This window comes from Vombatus ursinus, unplaced genomic scaffold (genome assembly GCF_900497805.2).
Source record: "Vombatus ursinus unplaced genomic scaffold, bare-nosed wombat genome assembly UNPS02010548.1, whole genome shotgun sequence".
Taxonomy (NCBI): domain Eukaryota; kingdom Metazoa; phylum Chordata; class Mammalia; order Diprotodontia; family Vombatidae; genus Vombatus; species Vombatus ursinus.
The window spans coordinates 5,343,865-5,352,675 of NW_020950326.1; positions in this window are offsets into that span (position 1 = coordinate 5,343,865).

The window sequence follows — 8,811 nt, forward strand, 5'->3', positions numbered from 1 at the left end:
CAAATAAAGGACTATAAGTGTATGCTAATAAGATAATAGTTTCCTAAATCACAGCCAAGGGATCCCAAAGCAGTATCTCCTAAAATCTTATCAGGAAGATATTGATGTATGATATAAGATATAAGATGATATATGATAGGATAAAGGATAATATGAGAAATTATAACCAGTCCTAAATATCAGATATTGTAATGGTAAAAGCATTGTAGTTACTGATCAGGGATACTGAAGGAGGAAAATTAGAAAATGAAGTCAGTTAGTCACTATTTATTCAACACCATCTGGGGAAGAGGTTGCTCTAATGCTAGATGACCAATACCATTTCTTTAGACATAAATATCCCTAGCATGGAGAAGGGCAATTCCTTAGGCTGCCCTCCTTTGATGAACTATACCCTTCTCTGCCAGATTCTATACTCACTTGACAACCTTCTAATGGTATCATCTGGTCTCTGGGGTGGACTTACTCATCGGGAGAACATTCTCCATGTAGAAGACATGTTCTTGAAGACTGGTTCTTGAGGAAGGCATATTACCTGATGTAAATTTACAAATTATCATGCTGGTTTATCAGTCAGTACCTTGCGAGTTTAGTTAGTGTGATCCATTTCTCAGAGGCTGACTACCTCTGGATAAACTAGTAAAATTGATCTTCTGAAACTGCAAAATGAAATACAACATCCTGGACCCCTATCAAGCTATAAAAATCTAGTGAAGCCTATGCCTGAGAGAGCCACTCTCTGTCTCTCTGTGTATCTCTCTGTCTCTCTGTCCCTTAAGTTCTTGCCAGCAATGTCCTCGGCACTGTCAAATAGTTTAACATCAGAAACTGATATGATCTCATTAGGAGAAATGACATTAAAAAATTATTAACATCTGTTTTGCCATGGCACCCTAAGGACTATGGGATTTTCCATCTGACTTGCAGCTGAAACCTTTCTTACGTGTTATCTACCCTGTTAGAATGTGAGTTCCTTGGAAAAGGGACTGTCTCACATTTCTGTTTGTATCTCCAGTGCTTTACACATATTAAATTTAATAAATGTTTCATTCATTCAATTCATTGGACTTCTTCCTTTCTCTCCATTGCTGACCTTGACTAAAATGCCTATGAGTCTTGAGGACCCAGCCTGAGGAAGTTTCCCAGTTCCCTCCACACTTGCTCAGGGTGAGGAGGAGGATGGAGAGATGCCTTACTATTGAACCTTGCTACCACTACAGGTTTTCTTACTTATTTAAAACTTACATTCAACCCATGCCTGAGTTCGTCAAGCTCTGGGCTTATATGGACCTGATTTCTTTTTTTTTTCCATTGGGAGGAGTGAAAGGTCCTCCAAAAACTGTAGCCCTTTGGCTCATATTTACCCCAAATAGAACTTTCTCTGAGAATCTCAGAATGTATCTCATGTTTAGATCTCCATTGATGTGGGCAAAAGAGTTCCCAAATCTCATGCCAGCACTCAAGATACACAAGACAGCCTTTACCTGACTACCACAGAAAAAAAATAAAACAAAGGAATCACAGAAGCTCAGAAACAACAGGTACAATTCTTAGTCAAACCTGAGCATCCTGGTGAGTCTCCCCTCAATCCTGGGACATATACTGGTCTCCAACCTTACAGTACTACTGACCTAAGGACTTTGACACCTAACAGAAATAGAATGAAGTTGGGGTCATGAGAAAGGCCACTCCATTCCTGTCAGACCCATACTGTCCAAATAACTCATGGTAGTAGCAAAGAGTTTTTAGCCCTCCACATCGTGGTTCGATCCTTTCCTCTATTTCTCAGGACACATTCTCAGTTCTCTTCTCTCCAAGGACTTGTACTGCCCAGGAACACTGCTTTCTCTTTATAGAAAAGTGGGTCCTGGAACTCTCTAGGAATTCATCATTGTTCCTTTAGCCAGGAGGCAGAGTCAAATGGCCCCATCCTGTCCTGGAGCCATGGAGTTGGAGGCATCACCTGTCTCTTGCTGCCACTTCTTGGGTCAAGTGAATAAGAGTGTGTACAGCTACAACATGTTTCTGCCCCTGCCTCTTCAAGATTGTCATTAGCTGTTGTCAACAGAGACATCGTGGGGATACGATGACTTCTTCTTCCCTCTTTCTTATTCCTATGCCATTTCTTCCTTCATCAGACTTAAATCTCCTCTTAGCTCTGTTTCACTGATCTCTCTCAAAATGCTTGTATTCAGTTCCCTCTACATGTTCCTGATTTCCTTTTTATGGAGGCAGTGAAATGAGTTGATTCTGAATCAAAATAATCTGAACCAATCAAATCATCCCCTTAATAACCACTTCTTAATGAAATGAGAATGGGTCCACAAATACCTAGGCCAAGGAAAAGACCTCAGCCTTCTCAAGGAGGTGTTAATGGGTATAGTAGACTTGGAGTCAGGAGGTCAGGAAGACCCGGGTTCAAATTCCACCTCTGATACTTACTAGCTTTACGACTTAGGCGAATCAGTTAACCTCTCTGGACCTTGGTTTCCACATCTATAAAATGAGAGGTTTGTAGTAAGGTCCCTTCAAGCTCCAAATCTAAAATTCTATAATCCTATGCTCACACCCTACATAGGGAGATGGAAAGTACCAAAAATGACTTACCTCCTTGTAACTACACAAAATTGATCAACCCTCTACATAGTATTTATACAGTGAGATATGAGTATTTCCAGCTCAAGAAAGAAGGGGCATTTTTTCCCCAGATCAGAAGAGTGAGACACACAAAACAATTAACAAACAACATAGTATATAATTTAGAGTTTGATGATGTGGTACAGACTTAAAAGACTGAAAGAAAGGGGGCATCTTTGAGGCCTACTATTGTCATGGAAGGCTTCAAAAAGGAATGGGCACTTGAATTGGATCTTGAAGGATGGGAAAATTTGAAAAGGACAAGAGTGGGGAAGCAATGGAAAACTGAAAATAATCCAGCAGGTCGTCAAAGACATGAGTTGAATTCCTTCTTCAGAGCTCTCATTTATCCAAAAGTAGTGGAGGAAAGCCTCCGGCAGAAAAGTTTGCCTGAAGAATTGCATCTCCCTGCTGCTATTCAGGTCCCAATGTTATCAATGGGACAGTTAGCATGCCATATAGAATTTATTTACAGGACAATTAGCAAGCCACATAGTATCAGATGTGCCTAGCCTTTGAGGGGAACCAACATATAGAAAAGTTTTGCCTTCTACACAAATCTTCTCAAATGGGCTGGATAAGCCATCACCCCCATTTGACATTTGATATTATAATTTGAATATATTTTTTCAAAAATACAGATAAAAAAAATTCATTTTTTTATTTATTTAGCTGCGAGCCAGATGCAATTGCCCTTCCCTGGGCTTTAGATCTAAATCATCCTGCCAACTCATCCTGTAGTTATTAAGGACTTTATCATCAGGATGTGTGCAGCATACACATCTCATCTCCCTCGAGAATGCCCACGATAAGGGATGTTTGTTAATGCAGGAGCTCTGTGGTCTGAGGTTGGAATATGTGTAAGGCTCCATGCTAGGTACTGAGAAGACAAAAGGAAGGAGACAAATCCTTGCCCTCAAGAAACTTATAATCTAGTTGGGAAGACAAAGCGAGCTCTTGTGAAACACTAGTCAACACCAGAACTCTGTTCTATAGCAAAGTTTAAGTTTTGTTGTTTGTTGTTTTTAACAGACCTGTGATTTCAGCCGTATAGGGAGCACCTGCTGAGGAACTCTCTGTACCAGCGCCATGGTGCTTGGAATTCTGGGAGATTGAATGGTTTTCCCAGGGTCACACAAGTGGGATTTGAACTCATGTATTCCTGACTCCAAGGCCAGCTCTAGCCATTGAGCATAGTGCCTTTACGACATATAACAATGGACCCCAAAACAGTCTTATTACTTTATATGGAGGGTTTATGGAAAGACAGGGACAAGAACCATGAGGGACAAGACAGAGTAGGAGGGGGTAAGGGCATGTATGCATTGCCCATGTAGGTTATGTGTATATTGAAATCATTTTTCTCATCTATCAAATTATTATAATACTTATACTACGTACCTTACAAGGTTGTTGTGAGAAAAAAAATAGGTATCTTATCAAGTGAAATATAAATCTGGGTTATTACCTAAAGAAAAGAATAAATGGACTGGGAGCTAGGGGAAGTAAACTCTAATTTTGGCTCTGTCCCTTGTTAGCTGTTTGACCTTGGCAAAGTCACTTACTCTCTCGAATTTTCAGTTTCCTCGTTTGTAAAGCAAAACAATTGAACTAGTCGATTTCTAAGACTCCATCCAGCTCTAAACCCTGTGAGACAAAAAACTGGAGAGGCCAAGAGATACACTGTGGCCTAGACATATACAGGAATTCACGTGTAATTAGGCTCCTACCAGAAAGCCAACAGCTTCAAGGAAGTAGGACTATTCCTAAGCACCAGGTCCTTTCCCTTCCTTGTTAACACAGTAAGCCTATGAGCAGCTGAAAAACCAGGCTGCCTCCCACTCTGGTCAGACCCATCCAACATCCACAGAGGCCAGAGAGCCTGGGGCAGTGGGAAGAATGAAAGCAGAACCCCAGGCCAGCCACTGGCATGCTTGTGTTTGTATTTCAAAATGAGTCCATTTGAGAAAAGACCTTGGGGCCAACTTCAGAGACTCTGGAGGGGACTCCTGGGAGGGAGGAAGGAGAGGATATGAAAGGGCTGACTTTTCCCGGACTGAATGCGTGATACAGCTTTTACAGGAAGTCTTTCCTGATACCTTCAATGGTAAGAGCTTTCCCTCTCAAATGACCATACATATAACTACTTTCATGTATTTGTATTTATCCTAGATACATTTATGTAACCAATGGCTCAAACCTAGGGACATATGCATAAGACCCTTCTCAATGACAGAGAGAATAATTATCCAGCAAGCTCTGTATGAAGTGCAGAACTTGGGAGAGGAGAGTTGTTCTGGCTTCTGACTGCAAGAGAAAACTCTTAAGGATCCAGACTTTTTTTAGGAAGAGACCTTTGGGGTAAAAAATACTGATTTGGGAAGAAGTAGACAGAGAGGAGACAGCTCCTCAGCACGTCCCTAATTTCCCATTTCCCACACTAACGAGTTTGAAGACTTTTCCATTGGAAGAGATCAGTCTCTCTGTCTGTCTGCCTCTGTCCCTGTCTGTCTCTGTCTCTCTGTCTCTTTCTCTTCCCCCCTCCCCCCATCTCCACCCCCCCCATCTTCCCCCTCTTCCCCATATCTTGCTCCCAGTGGGAATAAGAAACCCTTCATTCAGAAATGTATTGTCTGGTATATTCTCATCTACATTAGGATACAGAATATATTATCCAGAAGTATATTGTCCTCTATATTCTAATTTTCTGAGTTTTGTTTGCTATCAGCTTGGATAAATGGGTTTATTCATTATTCAATATTTGTGATGGTCTTTGTGTGTAACTAGTATTTGGTGGGAAAGGAGTCAAACTTCCCTTGGGGCACTCCTTTCCTGTTAAGGGGAAGCAACCAGGAGATTGGCTTGAACCTAAAAATCACCTCCTCCAAACTAGCAACATTTATAGGGGGACAGATACATATAATTCCAGTCTGGAATCTCTCTCTGAAGAGAATAGAGTGGCCAGTTTCATGGTTCTAATTTCCTTCTTCCCTTCAGGCAGGATCAAAGACTCTCTTCAAATGGGACCAGCAAGATTGCAAAGAGATCTATTCATACATCCCTTCAAGTCACATTTAGATAAACTCATGTGGACATACCCAAAACCTACATGGGCACCACACTCTGCTAACTTACTCATATGTATCCTTGTCTCTTCCATTAATATGAAAGCTCCAGGTAAGCAGAGATTATTTCATTTTTTTTTGTATGTCTCACACTTAGCATAGGGCCTGGCACATAGTAGGCCCATAATAAATGCTTGTTGATTGACTGATTGATAGGACTGTCCTAATGCTAAAGGTTGAGTAGAAGGTTTGAGAAGGTTTTGGGGGGGGCATATCTGCTCCTCTTCAGATGCCCTCTCCACCTTTTCTTCCTCCTCAGATACTCAGGACCCTCCAGCCACCCCTACCTCCCCAGAGACCCCTTCCCCTCTGATTTAGGGTCTTATCTGGGACTACCCTACCAGGAAGTGTCTCTTTCTTTCTAAATTCCCATCAAAGCTTACCTGTCTTTTGTCCAATGCCCTCAGGATTCTTTTGCTCTCTACTTTACTGCCCAAGTGGGAATAGGAAGGTGGGTTTCCCTAAGCACAAAGTCAGACAAAGATTTAGAGCCCAAACTAGTGAATTAAGGATCCTGAATTATCCAATGAAAATCCCCACATGGACTCAAGTATTCATAAAGCACCTACTATGTGCCCAGCCAGGTGCTAGGGACTGTGAAGGGTGAGAAAAAGGTAAAAGATACAGCCCTGCTTCTTAACGAATTAAATTATCTGGGATAACTTCATGGAGGAAGAAGGATTTGCAAGATAGGTAGGATATAGCTTGAGGGAGGAGTCAAGATCATAGAATAGCATGAGCACTGAGACTAATTTTGGTAGGAAACAGCCTAACTGCACTGAAGGGTTTGTATTAGGGAGGAATGGAAGATTAAGTCTAATAGATCTAGTGAGGTCAGTTTAGGGAGAGCCGTGGATGTCAGTGAATACAGTTTTGATCTAGAGTGAGATGAAGAACTCTTATGGATTTGTAAGAAAGAAAACCAACACTGGAATTTGATCACCAGTTGGAAAGAGAAGAAAACTAAGGCAGGGAAGTCAATTGAGAAGCTGTTGCAATAGATCAACCATGAGGAGACAAGGGTCTAGATGAGAACAATGTCAAATGCTGGTGCCCACTTCCAGATACCCCTTCTTTAGGGACAGGATTGAGCTAGCCAATGAGGGTCAGATAGCCAATTCAATTGAACAAGTATTTGATGTTTTACAATTGCACATATATAACCCATATTGAGTTGCTTATCATTTTAGGAAGTGGGGAGGGGAAAAAGTTTGGAACTCAAAATTTTTTTAAATGAATGTTTAAAAGTGTCTTTATATGTAATTAGAAAAAATAAAGTGCTGTTTTATGCTTTGCAAAAAAAATAAATAAAATAAAATTTAACAAGTATTTGTCAAGTACCCATTACGTGCCAAGCACTATGCTAGGCACTGAAAGTTCAAAGATACCCAAGCTGTAGGCTGATTCTGTGATACCATCACTCATATCTCTTTTTTGTGATGTAGCATGTCTGGGCTCCGGAAGAGTACAGGACCCAACTCCATTTCCACACATGAATAGCCAAGGACCACAGACACATCACACAGGCTTTCCCAAGCTAAGTGCCACATGCAATGGATGCCACAGCTGCAACCTCAGTTTTTCTCCAATACCTTGCCACCCTGTGCATTACATCAAAGGAAGACTAACCTGATGTGTGTGCACCTGCACTAACTCTACCTATCCAAAAAATTTCTCCCTTTAGCCCTAGAGCAGGAGGAATCTGCTTTAGTTGATCACCAATGCACAGCCCCAGATTTGTTCATCCTCCCCCATATCCATCATTAACAGCTCCAATGCTCTCTACTGCTATGATCTCCAGCATTATAATTCTCCTCTCTGTCCCTATCACTTTGCTTAAGTAATCTTCTACTTGCTTCTTGGACACTTTTCTACTCCTCCTGCCTCCTCACTCCTGTCTTATGAGACTAAGTACTGCACTGGGAGTATTCTCTCTCCCCTTTTATCTTCCTTTCTCTATCTCTATATCTGTGTGTGTGTGTACTCAAGTGTGTGTCCTCATGTGTGTGTGTGTGTGTGTGTGTCTGTGTACAGTGTGTGTGTGCTCGTGTGATTTTGATTGAATTGAACAATCAGTCCTTTTGATCAAGCAACCAATTTGGCTGATTCCCAACCTCCCTTCTCCCTCACAACTAAATTGACAACTGATAACTTGATTGGTCACCAACAAGCAGCTTGTTTTGGCCTCGTGTACAATAAAAACAAGCTCTGTTTGCCTCTCTCTGTCTCTCTGTTGACTCCATCAGTGTTTCCATCCCTGCCTTTATTTTGCTTCTTCTCTTTCTGCTCCCTCCAAAGATGCTAATGCTTCCCTCTCTCGTTACCTTTTATCTACTCAGTACATCATACACCTTGTATGTACCAAGCTATTTATATGTCATCTCCCCCAATCAAAGGTGATCTCCTTGAGGACAGGAACTGTTTTAACCTTTCTTTATATCCCCAGCACTTAGCACCAATGCCTGGCACACAGTAAATACTTTTGGATTAATTGTTGGCTCGCTGAGAGTCATTTCCTTTTTCTTCCTTAAATTCCTTCACCAATTCAATTCAACATCTTAAAAAATTCTTCTAGGATTGCACACCATCTTAGAGAGGGAGATGGGGAGGGAGGAGAAGAAAATTTAAAACTCAAAAGCTTATGGAAGTGAATGTTGAAAACTAAAAATAAATTAATTAAAAAATGTCAGGTGAGAGATAGTCTTTGAACCCAGGTACCTCTAAGTGTGGCAAGCACATTATTATTCCATATTACCTCACTAAGTGGAAATCTAAAATGTGGTGTTGGGGAAAGGATGCTGCATTTGGAGTAAAGGATCTTGGTTCAACTCCCAGTTCTACCATTTACTACCTGGGTGACTTTGGTTGAGCCACTCTGAGCTTCAGTCCTCCCATTTATAAGATTAAGAGATTAGATTAGATGCCCTCTAAGGCCACTTCCCACTCTAAGTCTATGATCTTAAGTCCCAAACACCATCCTGAAAAGACATTTAGGAGGTTACCAGATTTCACCTCATGATCACTGCAGATTTTATGCCAAATTTTTTTT